We start from the raw sequence: 18,040 nt of genomic DNA, 5'->3' as shown, positions 1-18,040 counted from the left end.
CCATTGTTCAGCTAGTGCTGCTGTATGTTGCTGGGAGAGGCCCATTTATAGATAGTTGGCATGGTCTACGCAGAGAACGACCAAATATCTGGGTCATGCATTAATGACCTCCGCGTGCCCGGCATCTAAGTCATGGAGTAGTCATGTCCGGCTGAAAAGGCTATGCGAGTTATGGCTGAGGCATAGAGTAGCCACATCTTGCTGAAAAGTCTATAAGTACCTCAACAGTAATCTGAAAAGGCTATGCGAGTTATGGCCGAGGCATAGAGTAGTCACATCTTGCTGAGAAGTCTATAAGCATCTAAGAGTCATCTGAAAAGGCTATGCGAGTTATATGAAAAGTCCATAAGTGGCTCAGAGTCATCTGAAAAGGTTATGGACGCTATGTAGGTGTACTGTGATCTGTCATCATTCTAAGAAGTCTATGATAACGTAGGTATGATCAATAAGTTCCCAGCTTACGATCAATAAGTTCCCAGCTTACATTAGAAAATACAAATCCTGGTTAGGTAATGATAAAGTAGCAGCGGCCCATTGCGTCTCTACTACTACGGTACATGACGCATAGGACATTTGCCTAAATTGGTAAACTTAAACAACAAAGTGCAGTGGCATGTGCAACACGATAGCCTCGTGTTGGAACTACACCTAACATGCCTTACGGAAAGTAAAATGCAAGGATTACATGGTGGTGCTTTACTTAGTGCACCGGGGATATTTCCCCTTCCTAAGAGCATCTGGCCTTGCTTCCTTCCCACGGGTGCCCCCTCTCGCTTCCTCTCTCTATCAGCTTCACGTTCCTCCGTCTCCTAATGTTCCACCTCCTCCATCCTCCTCTGGATCTCTTCTTGCTCTTTCTTGCGCTTCTCCTCCTGTTGTTCCTCTTTCAACATTTGCTGCCACCTTTCCCTAGCCCACCTTCCTTCATGTTCGACATGGTCCTTAGCAAAATGCGTCTGCTCGGTGTCCAACCACTGCACGAAATCGCATAGAGGCAGTGGAGTCTTTGTCCAACTCAAGCTAGAAATCTGTAGGAAATTCATAGGTACCAAGCAGAGAGTCTAATCTAGTACCTTAGGTTTGTCCTTGCCATGGCGCTTTGGTGGGTCGTACTCTTAGTTCTCACACATGAAAAACCTCATGCCGAAGTCGTCGCCCAAAACTTTGGACTCCATCAGCTTGTACAAGGAACCGCAAAAGCACATAGGTACCTTGATTCCTTGAGGCACAGTTGCTTTCACCTTATTCCATGGAATGTAGGGTGATCCTAAAGACGACATGGTGGTGAGGTGTGATGGTTCTAGTGTGTGGTGTGTGGTGTGTGCTGTTATGGTTGTGCTAAGTTGTGTGACCTTATTTATAGGCCACTTCTGACGCAGCTTGTACCGTGTCGTGCTGTGGTACCATGCCAAGTACTGCTGGAAGTTAGCTCTAGTGTGTTGTGGTCCACCAAGTCTCTGATTGTCGTCTAGGCGCCGCCACCAGTTGAGCTCAATGTTTTCATGTGAATATGTGCAAAAGGGCATTTGAGGATGAAATTGTTGAATTCCATTCAATGCACATATTTAGGGGGAGCTCTTTTCTAAATATGAGAATTCAAAAGCTTCATTACATATCTTTTGTAAAGCTTTAATCGGAGTTATCATCAATCACCAAAAAGGGAGTGATTGAAAGTGCATCTAAGCCCTAGTGGGGTTTGGGGAATTGAATGATACCACGATCAAAAGAACTAGTGATCTTGTTAAGTATATGAGCAGGAATTGATTATCATATCAATGGGTTCTTTGTGATAAAATATATTGAAAGTAAAGATAAAAGGCTCATGTAACAAGACTTGTGACAAGGCTATGATTAAAGTGATGATATTGACAAGCAATAAGTACTGTATGGATTGAGTCACATATTTGATGACAACTATTTATTCTCATATCCAAATGAAGCTTGCTAACAATGTAATAGCACTAGAAGGGAATATTCTGTGAAGAAATGGACAGTTTATCAATATAAGATATATGCTGCAAAGAATTGAAAAGAATGGATTTCATTAATGATTTAATTGCGATACAAACCTATATGGAACTCTATGTGATGCAAGGATGAAGAGTTGGAATTTGAGATAGTGTTTCGAGGGACTAAGCTTGGCGAAGGGCAAATGGTTTGTGCAGAGGCACCGATGCTACGGTGTAGAAACTTTCTGTGGATTCAACTTGAAGAATCTTGTTCATGTATGGTGTTCATATTAGCAAGTATCAATCTTTCTAGAATCTTACTGTGAAGACGGTGTATTGAACTAGAAGTGGTCTTTATTCATAAATGAAGGTTCAAGTCACCAGCTCAAGAAAGTTGTGTTCAAGTTATAGAAACCAAATTTGATGCACTCCTCAAATTGTGAATGATCAAGGCACGGCATCGTACGCATTTGAGAAACTCAAGTGGTTGAAATATAATCTATCTTTGATCTTGAGTATAGGTATGTCATACTATCAAAAGGGATGCATCACATTATGTTTTGGTTTAGTCTCAGTGCTCAAGTAACCCAAGTAAGTTGAGAGACACAGAAGCCTCAAGTGCACATTGGGTGGAATTAACAGTGGCAACCCGGAAGTTCCGGGTTTCCCAACCTAGAAGTTCCAGGTTTTGTATACGTGGCACTAATGGCTAGTTAGTTTGAAAATCCAAAAGTTCCGGATATAGGGATCTGGAAGTTCCGGATTCTAACTGTCACATAACGGCTAGTTTCTTTGGACCGAGCTATTTATACCCTTGAGCCCCCTCCCTTGTGGGCTGTTGTTCTGTCACACCCGATTTATAAGAACATAAACCGAGCAATCATATATGTGCCAGGATCAAGTCACGCATATATACATCAGAATCATCAAGATATCATAACACGTGTCTTGAAAATAAAAGCGTATAAATCATAAATGGATATCTTTATTACAACTGAATCAAGAATCAGTTCAAGAAATGCGGAAGCGTAAAATAAATACTTGAAGAACAGGGCGCCACAGGGACGTCGGCTGGGAGACAACGCCTAGAAATCGTCAAGTCCGCTGATGTAGTCTTCCACGTCACCTGGTACTGAGCAGCAGTCGAAGATATCCCAAGGAGAACAGAAGAGTAGAGGAGGCAAGTGTGAGTACACAACTTGTACTCAACAAATATAACACGAACTATGAGGCTCTAAGGTTGGCTGACTCAACTGCATTAGCTTTTAATCTTGGCAAAATTTTATTAAAGCTATTTACTATAAGTGGATGAATTACCATGAACCCACGTTGCATAAGAAATTAATCAGAACTGATTATGAACTACTGAGAACCCATACCAAACCACCAAAGGTAAACCCCACTAATCAGACGGAGGATCTGGGCCGCTCATGACCGTGAGCACGGCTAGTATACCAGTTTCACACTCTCGAGAGGTTGCACAACTTTACCCACAAGTCATGAGCTACGCTAGTTGTTCATCACACTTCCTTAGGTGAGATGACTAGCAAGCACACTACAAGACTGTTACAAAGGATCACGTTACTAAGGTGTAACCGCTAAGGTTTCTGGATCAGCGACGATGGGGCCCACCTCACGGGGGTACAAGCACACAGCACAGACCAAGCCGGAGGAGCAGGGACCATTGAAGCTTACCACCCCTCTTGCCCCGCAGGTAAGTTACTCCCAAACCAAAATGACCTAATTAGTAAGTCAAGACCGTCCCATTCCAGTCTTATGATTGCGCGGTTGTCCCAGGTTGTCGCTCTATGAACCGGTCCTTATGGAGAGTAGCCAACCAAGCACTAAGCACCGTGCTGGCCCCCTAAACCATGTTTCTAATAAAAACATATTTTAACGAGACGTGAGCCGCTCAAGCACACGGCATAGAGGGCCACTGTCAGAATCAAGTTGCATAAACCATTAATCAAGTTTAATTGAAAAGAACCGTTAAATGTGAGAGTGTAGCACCTAGCACAACTAACCAAAATGCAACCCAAGGTATATATATAAAGGATAAGGTGGCTAGGAAATCCTTATAGGCGTATAGAATTATAATGCGGTATGAAATTGTATTTAAAAGTGATAGGATATTTCATGTTATACTTGCCTTCCTCAAAGTTCTCCTGCTGCTGCTCAAAGGGCTCTGAAGAAGGTGGCTCCTGGTACTCCTCCGATGGCTCAACGTCTACTCATGATCGCAACGCCAAAACATGGTCCACACATGCACATACATACAAACAATGGCAAAAGATAAGAAAACAATACAGTAAATCAGCACACAAAACTAAGCTAAAACTATTCTACGCGTTGCAACGATCGCGTGAGCGCGACAACCACCTAAAACGGAGCTAAGACGCAAAAACTAGGGTTAAAACAAGGTCCAGGGGTTTTTTTGCAAGAAAGCAGGAAGTTCCAGGGGGTTCTGCGCAAAAACTAGGGACTTAAACCTAATTAAAGGTTAGACCTAGGGTCTAACATGCAAAAACACTGGGGATGGACGGCGGGTTCTATTTCTAAAGAATCTAGGGGTCTAAACACTAAAGAATGGGCTGATCTGCAAATACTTTTGAACGGCGCCGGACTGCGGATTGATTTCGGGAAAACCCAGGGGCTCTTTAACAAAATAGCCAGGCCGAACCGGTACGCGTCGATCTGATCCCCTGGATCACGATCTGATGGTCCAGACCCTATCCATCTGCGATCTAATCATGATCATCCGCTGCGGATCGGGCGGCTGGCAGGGTTTGGGACACGAGGTGGCGGCGATTGCTCACCGGAGACAGCTCCTGCGGCGGAAGTTCGCCGGAGCTGGGCGATCTCGGTGCTCCGAGGGTCAAAACTACTCGAGCTTGGGTCTGGGAGGTTCAGCGCAGCATGCGTGATCCACCCGGGGCTAAGGCGGGGCTCGGGGAGGGCTCAGGCGGCGCGCACGACGACGGGGGCGGATCGGCACGACGGCGCATCGCCGGCGTGCGCGTTCCAGCCACAAGAGCGAGCCTTGGTCCACGACATCTAGCGTAAGATGACCAGAAGGATGATGTGGTGCTCACCGAGGGCTTGAACGAGCCAGAGAAGCAGCGCAGGTTGGCCGGCGACGAGTGCCGAGCGGCGGGGACGAGCGGCGCTCGCGGGGAGGACTGATGCAGGGGTCTCCGGGCTTCTGTCACCATGGGTTGACTTGTGGAGATCCTGTGAAGGTCCTATAGGGGTTAGGGAGGTCCGTGGATCACCGGCGGCGAGGAATCGCAAGGGCGGAGCAGGATACCGGCGGTGGTCCTCGGGCTCGATTCCGGCGCAGGCAGGGCTCGGGGTCGAGGGTGGAAGCCTCGGGGAGCTTCCTGGCGGAACGGCGAAGCTGCTGCGAGGCTTGGCCGGAGCTGGGATGCACCGGAGCGGCCGGCCCACGACGGAGTAGAAGCGGCTCCGCTCTGAGCTTCGGTGCGCGGCGGCGGCTAGGGTTCGGGTGGCGGCGAGGGTAGGGCGCAGAGGGTTTAGGGTTCAGCTTTAAGAGGAGAACCGGGGTCTTGGCGTGCAGGCCCGAGCTGGATCATGGCTGGTTGAAGATCTCGGGTGGCCGGTGCTCGGGGAAGAAGGGAAAGAGGAGGAGAAGAAACTGACGGGTGGGATCCGGACGTCAGTGAGAGAGAGAGCAGGCGTGCGGGCTAGGCCGAGCGCGGGCGAGCTGGGCCTCGGGGAAAAGAGAGAAAAGGACCGCGTGGAGGGAAAAGAGAGGGGAGTGGGAGATGGGCCGCCGGGGAAAGGGGCCGGCCCAAGAGGGAGGAGGGAGAAGTTGGGCTGCAGGAAGGAAGGGATGGGCTGCCGGGCTGACTTCTCTTTTCTCTCGACTTTTCTTTTCTTCCTCAAACTAACTCAATTCTATTTGAATTCAAATGAGATTGGAATTCAAACTTAACCATTCAAACAAACAAAAGAGATGCACCAACATGAATGCACAAACATGTTGACCCTAGAATAAATTTTAATTACTTGTATAAAATTAGTTTAAATGCAAGACAAATCAAGAAAAACCTTAGAAATTTTATTTAAGCCAAAATAAATTCATTAAAATTTAGTAAATTTATATTAGGGTGTTACAAACCTACCCCCCTTACAGCAAAGAGATCGGGATATGTCTTCCTTAGCTCATCTTCTCGCTCCCAAGTAGCCTCATCCTCCGTGTGATGGCTCCACTGAACACGGCACATCTTGATCTTCTTGTTCCTGGTAGCTCTCTCGGTCGTCTCTAGAATCTTCACCGGATGCTCGGTGTAAGTCAGGTCCTCCTGCACATCCAACCCTTCTAGCGGTGCTTGTTCTTCTGGCACCCTTAAGCACTTCTTCAGCTGAGACACGTGGAACACATCATGCACTTCCGAGAGGTGGGGAGGCAACTCCAAGCGCTATGCTACCTCACCCTTCCGTTCCAACACCTTGAATGGACCGATGTACCGAGGGGCTAGCTTCCCTCTCACGTTAAACCTGCGGATTCCTCTCATCGGCGAGACCTTCAGGTACACATGATCACCCACTGCAAAGGTTAGATCTCGACGACGAACATCCGCCTAGCTCTTCTGACGAGTCTGAGCAACCCTCAGATTCTTTCGTACCTGCTGCACCAACTGTTCTGCCTCCTCAACAATATCCGGACCGAACACCTGCCTCTCACCAATCTGATCCCAATACAGCGGAGTTCTGCACTTCCGACCGTACAGGGCCTCAAAAGGAGATTTGTTCAGACTGGCCTGATAACTATTGTTATACAAGAACTCTGCAAACGGCAGGCATTTATCCTAGCTGGTACCATACTGAATAGCGCAGGCTCGAAGCATATCCTCCAACACTTGGTTGGTTCTCTCTGTCTGCCCATCTGTCTGAGGATGATAAGCGGTGCTGAAACACAACTTCGTATCCAACGAATCATGCAACTGCTCCTAGAACCGTGAAGTAAACTGAGATCCTCGATCAGATATGATCTTCTTCGGAACACCATGCAGACAGACGATCCTGGAGATGTACAACTCTGTGAGTCTGGCACCAGAGTAAGTAGTGTTCACCGGAATGAAGTGGGCAACCTTCGTCAACCGATCCACTACTACCCATATCGAGTTGTACCCTTTCTGAGTACGAGGCAATCCAACGATGAAGTCCATAGTGATCTCCTCCGATTTCCACTCTGGAATCTTCAATGGCTGCAATAGACCTGCTGGTCTCTGATGCTCTGCCTTGACACGCTGACTATCAGCATCAGCAGGTAGTTTATCAGCACCAAATGCAGGTGGCTATCCCTCCATCGCAGCTGCTCTGACAACAGCAGATGACAACAGCTCGACCGATGCAACTTCAACCATCGGCTCCTCAGCCGATTTATCAGCAGCCACAATCGGCTTCTCAGCCGACATGTCAGGAAAAACAAAACCAGCCGATAGAGCAGCTGCAGCCAGTACAAGCGAACAGTCAGGTCTATTGTGCTGCAAAGATAGCTGAGGTGATGTAGGATCAGTTCGGATTAAAGCCTAAATGGTAGACGTACATGTACAAGACTCAATATCCACCTGCATATGATCAGCTTCCGTTTCCTAATCGGTATAAGGTGCCCGACTTCACTATGTTTTCGGGACAGGATGAAACCTCCACCATTGAGCATATTAATCGCTTCATAATTTAGTGTGGAGAAGCAGCTGCAACCGACACTCTAAGAGTTCGATTGTTTTCTTTGTCTCTCTCCAGATTGGCACTCACTTGGTTCACGACATTGCCAACCAGGGACTTTTGCCCCATATGAAAGAGAAATATGCATCACAAGAATTTGAAAGCCTAACCTAATTGTTGCATGGGATGTCGAACCAAGATGTGCGCCCCTATGAACAAAAGAGGAATTTCTAGAAGAGGGTCGCATATGTGGAGTATTTGGATACCAAAAAAGAGGCTGAAATCGGCTTGGCTGAAATGGTCAGAAACAAAAAGCCGATGACAATGCCTTATGGGAAAGAAGAAGCCGATGACAAGTGAATCGGCTGCAGATACTAACATGGTATTCATCTTGCCAATGGAGTTTATGGCTCTAGCTAGTGATGGAGAAATGTCAGACACGGAAGGAGGGATGGCTGAACTTGCTTTGGATCCGATGCCGGCTACTTTTGAAAAACCAGAAGAGAAAAAGCGTCGACACTTGAAGGCATTGTTCCTCAAGGGACAAGTTGATGGGAGGCCTGTCACCAAATTGCTGGTAGATGGAGGTGCAGTAGTGAACATAATGCCATATGCCATGTTTCGCAAGCTCGGGAGAGGCGAGGAAGACTTGATAAAGACCGACATGATGCTCAAAGATTTTGAGGGTAATGTCTCGCCTGCTCGGGGGGCACTCTACATTGATCTGACTATCGGAAGTAAGACACTACCTACTACTTTCTTTGTTGTTAATGGAAAAGGGTCCTACAACTTGCTCTTGGGACATGATTGGATACATGCGAATTGGTGCATCCCTTCTACCATGCACCAATGTGTTATTCAATGGGTCGAAGATTCTGTGGAGATGGTCAACGCTGATTCCTCTTTCAGCATTGCTGCAGCCGACGCCCAACAGTGGAGTTGTGAGATGGTAAGCTGCATATCGGGCAAGATATGGGATACCGATTTTGGCCTACAGTCGATCCAAGCAATCGGCTCCGAAAAATCATCTTAATTGATGATTATGTCGAAGAAGGAAAATTAGGGCACGGGTTTACATCGGCCGATGAGTTAGAACAGATAGATCTAGGTGATGGTAGCAAGCCAAGGCCAACGTATATTAGTGCTAAGTTAGATCATAAGTACAAGCAAGAGTTAATTCAGTTATTAAAAGAATATAAAGATTGTTTTGCTTGGGAGTATTATGAAATGCCTGGTTTAGACCGTTCTATTGTTGAACATCGGTTGCCTATAAAACCACGGCATTGGCCACATCAGCAGCCTGCTAGACGCTATAATCCTAAAATATTACCTGATATCAAGGCCAAGATTGTGGCAGAACCAACCTGAATTACACCGGCTCAAGTACGCAAGTCCTCTCTCAAGGGCTCCAACGTGCTTCAAATGGTGTAACTTCTTGGCCTGTCGGGTAACGTCCCGATAAACCACCGAAAGCAGGATACAACAAGGTACCTCGCACGAAGGTGAGTCCAGAGATACAGTCACCATCATATTTTACATCACAGGCACTTATAATATAAGAGTTTATAAAGTAGCATAAGTTCTAGACTGATAAAAGTTATTACAAACCAGTTTAACAATACAAGTTCGTAGCAGCGGAATTCAAAGTACGATAATTATGCACGTCGCCAGTATGGACATCATGCTAAGCCATGGCATGACATCATTCGTTATGGTCGGTGTTGGCCGGGGACGGGTCCCACTCCACGGACCAACCATCAGGCAAAGCATAGGGCCAAGGCATGGGAAGGGTAGGGTCTTCAGGGGCATGACCTGAAATAAAATCATATTGCAAGGCTGAGTACTCTAATACTCAGCAAGGCTTACCCGGAATTAAGCCCATAACTAGACCATGAAGGCTTTGCAAAGATTCTGGTTTTAGCTTTTGCTAAAAAGCAATAAAGGGTAGATCCTTAATTTCATATTTTAGCTTTCAGTTTCTAGTTCCTTTAACCATTCTAGATAAGCACCTACAACTACTCAAGCAAGGTAGAGGTTCTTTAAAACATATCTCAGTATTACTCCTCATAAGGTTTCTCTTGTTACTCTATGTGGCAAAAGAGTTAAGCAGTCTCAATCTCTGTGAGAAACGGACGATTCTGAATCGAATTTCAACCCTTGCAAGGTAAACCTAACTCACACGCTTGGAACACCAACAGGTCGTTCCGAAGCAACCGTTTGCCTTTCATTCCGGGTTGTGGAACAATGCCACCACAAGCAACTGTAGGACCATACGCACATCCAATGTGCAGGACATACGTCTGTAGCGTGACTACATGACCGTATTCCCGTCTGCTCTGCAGAACGTACTCCCACAGTCGGTGCGTGTAAACATAAAAGTAAAAGTCGAGTGGTGGGAGACGAGTCCACTTGCCGGGCCGATTGGATACCAGGCTTACCGCTTACCATATTTCGCGGCATGTGGCTAGTACTTTCAAACGCTTAACTGCAACTACCACACACTGCGACCTTAACCAAATTCATCAACACAGACGGGGTATCCTTCCTGTCCATGATAATGCACATAACCCTGTCCGTCATCCTTAAAGTGATTGCAGGAGTGTAAACAAGCAATTCCTATATCGCGCGAGTGACAGGAAATCACTCGACTTCTACCGGTCCTATTAGCATAGCACTAATCGGACTCAGCTTCTAGTATTCAGTGCATTGGTTCTTAGGAATGTGCAACTAGGATTTCCAGACAACTCCTAAGAACTTAATGCACAAGTATATATATATAAAGGTAGATTGCAGTGTAATTAAAGTAGTAGATTTATGTCCGGGGCTTGCCTTCACTGGCGGGGCTAGGGTCAGATACGTTAACAAATTCTTCCGAACTTGGGTTCGGGGCTTCAGTTAATTCTCCGACGAGGTTCTCGGCGTCTTCAGAGGTCTCCACTTCGGGTTCCGAGAGAATCTGATAGTCTCCGTCAGAGAGAAGCGTCGAGTCTACATGTGATGAAAATGATGCAGTTTAGGAAATGCATAGATTGTTATTCTACTTCACGATAAAGTTGCAATCCAATGAACATAACATTACATATTAGCAAACAACACAATTGCCCTTTACTGGGCAGTCATTTATCGGGTATTAACCCATTTACTTAGCTACATTAAGCAACATGGGTGGTAACCCTAAACATTTAATTAACTAGCTGAAGTAGCATGTTTGATTATCTTGGATAATTAAATTAATTACATTTAACACCTTTATTTATTTGACTAGTTAATTATCTTTAATAACCCTAGGTTATTAATTAATATGGATCTACTTAACAAGTTCTATTTATTTTTAGTTGTTCTACACTTGATCATGGGTTGAGAAATTGTGGTCATGCTACACTACTCAAGAGCAAAATCTCAAAATAGTTTCATAATTTTTCATGAACTAGAGCTATGGTTCATGAATTTTTCTTTGAATCTAAACTTAAATTCACTATTGGAGTTATACTTGGATTCTAACTCTCAAAGTTTTATTTTGGATTAAGCATGTAGAAGCGAAGCTAACTTAAAATTTTCAGCTCTAAACTTGGAGGAATGCATCTAGAATTAAATTATGAACTTTCTAACAACATGCAACAAAACTACTCGAATTTCTAAGCAAAAGAGCAGTAAAGAACTCGAGATTTTTACACAGAGCTACACATGACACATACAACCTAGGTTCCAAAATTCAGCTACAAAACATGCATATAACATGAGATACAAATAAAACACTCATTTCCTAGTATTTAAACTACATCAGAAAATATACACATACAGCTCAAACTCCCTATATAAAAGTAGTCTAGTTTAACTCAAGGATTCCAACAAAACCTGTTTGGCATTTTTCTGAATTTTCTACAATTTCCTACACATTTTTGAAGTTCACAGCTTTTGAATTGGGGGGCGGGGCTATGGAATTTTACAGGGACACCCTTAGAACTTTTAAAATCATTTCAATCCGGTCCTTGGCTCATCGGGGAAGAAGGGCAGGGGCGTTTGCCGGCCAAATTCTGGCGAGGGAGAGGAGGTTAGGGCGCGACAGGGGCTATCCACGGCGACGAGGAGGTGGCGGCCGGAGATGGCTCGGGGCGTCGTGGCGCGCGCGCGCAAGGCCACTAGGGGAGAGAAAAGAGGTCGGGATCAAGGGAAGATGACGCGTGGACATGTGCTGCAGTTGGAGGTGGAGCTCGGGGGCCTGCGCCGGCGGTGAGCGGCGGTGGCAGGCGCAGCGAGCAGAGCGGGAAGCGGCGTGCCAGAGTAAGACGAAGCAGGGAGGTGTCAGGGGGACTAGTTTGCAAATCCTAAAAACTTCAGGGACCTCTCTGTAAACTAAAATTTCCCATTGCTACAAAATTCTAATGAAAAAAATGTCTAAAGCAAAGTTGTAGAGAATTTCAAATACTACAAGAATGCTTTAGAGTTCAAATTCAAAATCTCAAAGTATACAGTGTTATTTTGAACTTTTGAACACAACTCAAATTATAAACTTTGTGTTATAATTTAACCAAAATGCTTCAATGTTTGGGTCTCTTTGTAAGATTTTCTGCAGTAATCATGACTAGCCCTTTTTACACTTTAACCCTTAAGTAAATCTAAGTTTTACTTTTATCTTTTAACTATTTCTCATGTAAATCCTTATATCTTTGTGTTAATTACACCTAGGTCCTTAGTTTCTTACAAAGTTTATTTCTCTTAGGTTTTGACTTACTATTTGTACTTTTCTTCACTATAAATATTTGATCTTGACATTTAAGAGCATTTTTCCACAATTGCATATAAGAACTTATAACATTCATAATTTACAATTACACCCCTAGTGCTTTGTACAACTCATAACATACATATCACTTGCTAATACCTAGTGTCTATATTTCTAATTACATAAATGTTACAGCCCTCCCCCTTAAAAAGAATCTCGTCCCAAGATTCCGAAGCTAAGCAGAAATGGCTGATTAGATTTGGGGATTGGCTTGCAGGAAGTCTGGGAAATTCCGTTGGAGATAAGACTCTGTTTCCCAAGTCGCTTCTTCCTCAGTGTGATGATCCCATAAGATTTTGTACATCTTAACGGCTCTTCTTCTGGTGAGTCTTTCCTTGGTATCTAGGATTCGAAGAGGTTGTTCAATGTATGATAGATCCGGTTCAATCTCAATGGCACATGTCTCAACGATTTCCATGGGTACTTTGACACACTTCTTAAGTTGAGAAACATGGAAGACATCGTGAATAGCCGCCCATTGAGATGGAAGACAAAGTTTGTAAGCCAATGGGCCACAAACATTAAGAATTTCAAAGGGTCCAACATACCGAGGTGCTAACTTCCCTTTTATGCCAAAACGTTGGACGCCTTTGGTGGGAGACACTCGGAGATAGACAAAATCTCTTACTTGGAATTGCAGAGGTTTCCTCCTCTTATCCGCATAGCTTTTCTTTCTAGACTGAGCGGTTTTAAGATTAGATTGAATAACCTTAACCTTATCTTCGGCTTGAACGACTAGGTCTGGTCCGAAGATTTTGCGTTCACCTGTCTCTGACCAACTCAAAGGAGTTCGACATCTGCGACCATATAACGCTTCAAAAGGAGCCATTTGAAGACTAGCTTGATAACTGTTATTGTAGGAGAATTCAGCTAGAGCAAGGCATTTGTCCCAGCTTGTACCATAGTGAATAATACAAGCTCGGAGCATGTCTTCAAGGATTTGGTTAACTCGCTCAGTCTGCCCATCAGTCTGGGGATGATACGCAGAGCTTCGAATCAATTTGGTTCCTAGAGCTGACTGCAATTGCTCCCAAAACCGTGCGATAAATTGAGGCCCTTGATCAGAGATGATGGTTTTTGGAACCCCATGCAATCGAACAATTTGTTCCAGATAGACTTCGGCATACTTCTTAGCAGAGTAAGTGGTATGCACAGGAAGAAAATGAGCTGTTTTTGTGAGTCTATCAATGATTACCCATATGGAGTCATGCTTTTGAGATGTGTTGGGAAGACCGACAATAAAATCCATGCTAATGTCTTCCCATTTCCATGACGGAATGGGTAATGGCTGAAGTGTACCAGAGGCTTTTAAGTGGCTAGCTTTGACTGTCTGGCAAGTATCGCACTCAGACACATATTTAGCAATTTCTCTTTTCATTCTGGTCCACCAAAAATGTTGCCGTAGATCTTGATACATCTTGGTGCTACCAGGATGAATAGAGAACTTGGATAAATGTGCTTCATCAAGGATTTGCTTGCGAAGTTGATGATCCTTAGGCACAACAATTCGATCGTTGAACCATAGGACTCCTTGATGATCAGTGTGAAAACACCGATATTTAGCTTCTCCCTGAGATAGCTTGGATTTAATAATTTTGACACCCTCATCATGAAGTTGAGACATGATAATTTTATCTTGGAGGGTAGACTCAATAGATAACAGATTCAGACTACCTTGAGGAATGATCTCTAGATTGAGTTTCCTCATTTGATGGCAAAGAGTGTCACTAAAGGTGGATATGGTTAAGCAGTGATAGTGTGACTTGCGGCTAAGTGCATCCGCAACCACATTAGCTTTGCCTGGATGATAGTGTACCTCAAGGTCATAGTCTTTAATCAATTCCAACCAACGCCTTTGCCTCATATTTAAGTCAGCTTGAGTGAAGATATACTTGAGGCTCTTATGGTCAGTGTAGATATTACACTTAGCACCCATAAGATGATGTCTCCAGATCTTGAGAGCATGGATAACTGCTGCTAATTCAAGATCATGTGTTGGATAATTCTGCTCATGAGTCTGAAGTGCTCGGGATGCATAAGCAATGACCCGGTTGTTTTGCATGAGAACACAACCAAGGCCAATTCCGGAAGCATCGCAATAGACATCAAAAGGCTGAGTATTATCCGGCTGAGCTAACACTGGAGCAGTCGTCAGAAGCTTTCTCAAGGTGTGAAATGCTTCCTCACACCTATCATCCCAACGGAACTTAACTTCTTTCTTGAGTAGCTCAGTCATGGGTTTAGCTATCTTGGAGAAGTCTGGAATGAATCGGCGATAATATCCCGCCAATCCAAGGAAACTTCGGATTTGATGAACTGAAGTGGGAGGGTTCCAGTCCATAACTTCTTGAACTTTGGTTGGATCAACCGATATGCCTTCACTAGGGATAGTATGTCCCAAAAATTTCACACTATCCAGCCAGAATTCACATTTTGAGAATTTGGCATAAAGGCGATGATCACGTAGTCGTTGAAGAATGACACGTAAATGATTAGCATGGTCTTCTTTGGTTTTGGAGTATATCAGAATGTCATCGATGAAGACCACGACGAATTTATCAAGTTCCGGCATAAATACGGAATTCATGAGATACATGAAATATGCCGGTGCATTAGTGAGTCCAAAGGACATAACCAGATATTCATAAAGTCCATATCTGGACGAGAAGGCCGTTTTTGGAATATCACAAGGCCTAATCTTGATCTGATGATAACCAGAGCGTAAGTCAATCTTAGAGAAGACCTTAGCCCTAGCTAGCTGATCAAACAAAATATCAATGCGGGGAAGAGGGTACTTATTTTTAATGGTAACCGCATTGAGTGGACGGTAATCGACACATAGCGTTAGGCTATTGTCTTTCTTCTTGACAAAGAGAGCAGAACAACCCCAAGGTGAGGCACTTGGACGTATATATCCCTTATCAAGAAGATCTTGGAGCTGAATTTTCAGTTCTGCTAATTCATTTGGAGGCATGCGATATGGCCGCTTTGAAATAGGAGCGGTGCCTGGTTGAAGTTCAATGATAAACTCGATGTCTCTATCTGGCGGCATTCCAGGCAAATCGTCTGGAAAGACATCGGGGTATTCACATACTATAGGAATATCCTTGACTTTGATATCTGTGATAGCATAAGTGCAAGGGTGTAGACATTCTGGCTGAGGCAGATAAAGAGTAATAGCCCCACGATATGGTGAATCAATTTCGATAACTCGGGAAGATATGTCTAACCGGACTCGATGTTCAGTCATCCAGTTGGTCCCAAGTATAATATCGATACCCTCCAAACTTAATAAAACCAAATCAGTTTTGATTTCTTTACTACCTAACTGAATTGGCACACTTTTAACCATTTGGTTGGAGGTGATGTTTCCTTCAGGGGTAGAGATCATATATGACCCCTGGATAGGACAAGAATCAAGTCCTAGTCGGGTACCACAGTTGTTACAATAAAGCTATGTGTTGCTCCAGAATTAAATAAAGTAACAACTGGTTTGTGATGAATAGAAAATGTACCCAACATGACGGGAGCCCCATCTGGAAGTTCTGCTAGAGTGGTGAAGTTAATCCATCCTTGCCGGACTTGCATCACTGGCTTCTTGCCCTTGTTCTGGTTACCCTGAGTAGAGCTTTGCCCTGGATTAGATTTCTTGGGCCGCAGACAATCTCGAATGAAATGATCCGCGCTTCCGCAATTGAAACAGCGATAGTTGCTACCTCTCTGTGGCACTTGTTGAACATTTGGCCGTGGGCCAGATGGTTGTGCTTGTTGCAGAGGAACGGGAGGTCTATACCTTCCCTGCTGTTGGGGCGGCCTGAAAACCAATCTACCCGTTGGGGCATTCCGCTGCGGTGCTCTGAATGGTGTATTGGGAACAACCCGATACCTCGGTGGTTGAGCACTCGAGGGTCCAGTAGGAGTCTTCCGCTTTTTCTCGGCATAATGTGCCATAATGCAATCTTCCTGAGTTAAAGCCATGTTAACCAACTCACTGAAAGTATTAGCCCTCACAAGATTCAGGCGTTCCTTGAGTTTGGTGTTAAGGCCCCGACGGAAACGATCTTGTTTCTTGGCATCGTTATCCGCATGATATCCTGCATATTGACACAGTGATTGAAATTCTGTGCGTATTGTAGGACTGTACTAGTGCCTTGAGTAAGAGCCAGGAATTCATTCAACTTTCGCTCCAGCAATCCCTCCGGAATATAATGCGCTCTAAAGGCTGCCCGAAATTCATCCCAGGTGATAACATGCCCTGCAGGTTGCATGGCGTAGAAATTATCCCACCAGATCCGAGCAGCACCTCGGAGTTGCTGTGCGGCAAAGGAAGCTTTGCTGGAATCCGCACAAGGTACTGTCAATAGAGCAAACTTTGATTCAATAATATGGAGCCAAGCATCGGCATCCAAGGGCTCTTCAGCTTTACTGAAGAAAGGAGGCTGCGTACTGATGAAATCCTGGTAACTAGCCACGGGAGGATTGTGATCATCCCGACCTCCTCGGAACTGTTGACGTTGCTGGTTTTGCTGCGCTTGAACCAGCAAGTTAAGCAACTCAGTTTGCCGAGCCATAACTTCGGCAAGGTTAGGAGGGGGTGGTGGCGGTTGTTGGGAACCGCTAGCCTGATCTGCCCGAAAACCTTTCGATGTTCCGCGCGTGGCTCCAACCATCTGAAACAAAGGAGATGTCCATCATTAACCATATAGCCTTACTCCCAATTTCAGAAGATATAAACAAAGCACATACTCCATTCAATCATCTCATTTCAGAATCATAAGGATAATGAATAAGATGATAAAACAGGAAACTTATATTACAATATTGGTTCTGTTTGTTCTCCGCATCGTACATCCGAAAGATCTCTACGCAGGCCATCTATGTTACAACAAATGGCATGAGATCTAGCTAAGTTACATACTACCTAAGTTATTACATTCCCCACAAGTTACATCTAGCTAGTCGACGATTTACAACACTAGAAATCATCGAAGTTGCCTATTGACGACTGACTGCCAGAGGGAGAGTGAAAGGGACTAATAACTGGGTCCCCATGCTCAGAGTCAATCTCTGAAACACCCTCAATCTCTTCTGGATCTTCTTCTTCTTCTTCAGGCATTATGGGTATAGCGTGAAGTATCGGTTGCTGCTGCAATTCCTCAATGTGAGCCTGAGCATCATCAGCCGCAAGTATCAGATCATGAATTTGTGCATGTAGGAACTCAATAACAGTGTCATGCTGAGTGATAATATGATCACTCTCATTGATCTGATCTTCACGATGGAGGATGGTCTCATCTCTTGCTGCAATGATTTCATCCTTCTGAGTCACCAAAGCTTGTAATTCTTCTATTTGGGTCACCTGATGGTCAGCATTCCGATAGTGACTTTGAGCCACTCCAGTTAACGGACTCACACCATGACGCAGTAGCATCTGGTAATGATGTTGCACATCCATAAACCTGGTAATGATACGGACGGTTTCTTCAGCCAGATCTCCTAGCATATGACCAAGATGCTTTGTCCGAAAATTCCATTCCGAATTATCAGGGTCAATGGTAGGAAATAACCCAATAGGATATGCAGCAACTTCCATCGGATGCTGAGTGCAGAAAAGTTT

Source organism: Panicum hallii, chromosome 2, assembly GCF_002211085.1.
Source record: "Panicum hallii strain FIL2 chromosome 2, PHallii_v3.1, whole genome shotgun sequence".
Lineage (NCBI taxonomy): Eukaryota > Viridiplantae > Streptophyta > Magnoliopsida > Poales > Poaceae > Panicum > Panicum hallii.
The sequence above is the reverse complement of the archived record's forward strand: the minus strand, read 5'-3'. Positions refer to the sequence as shown.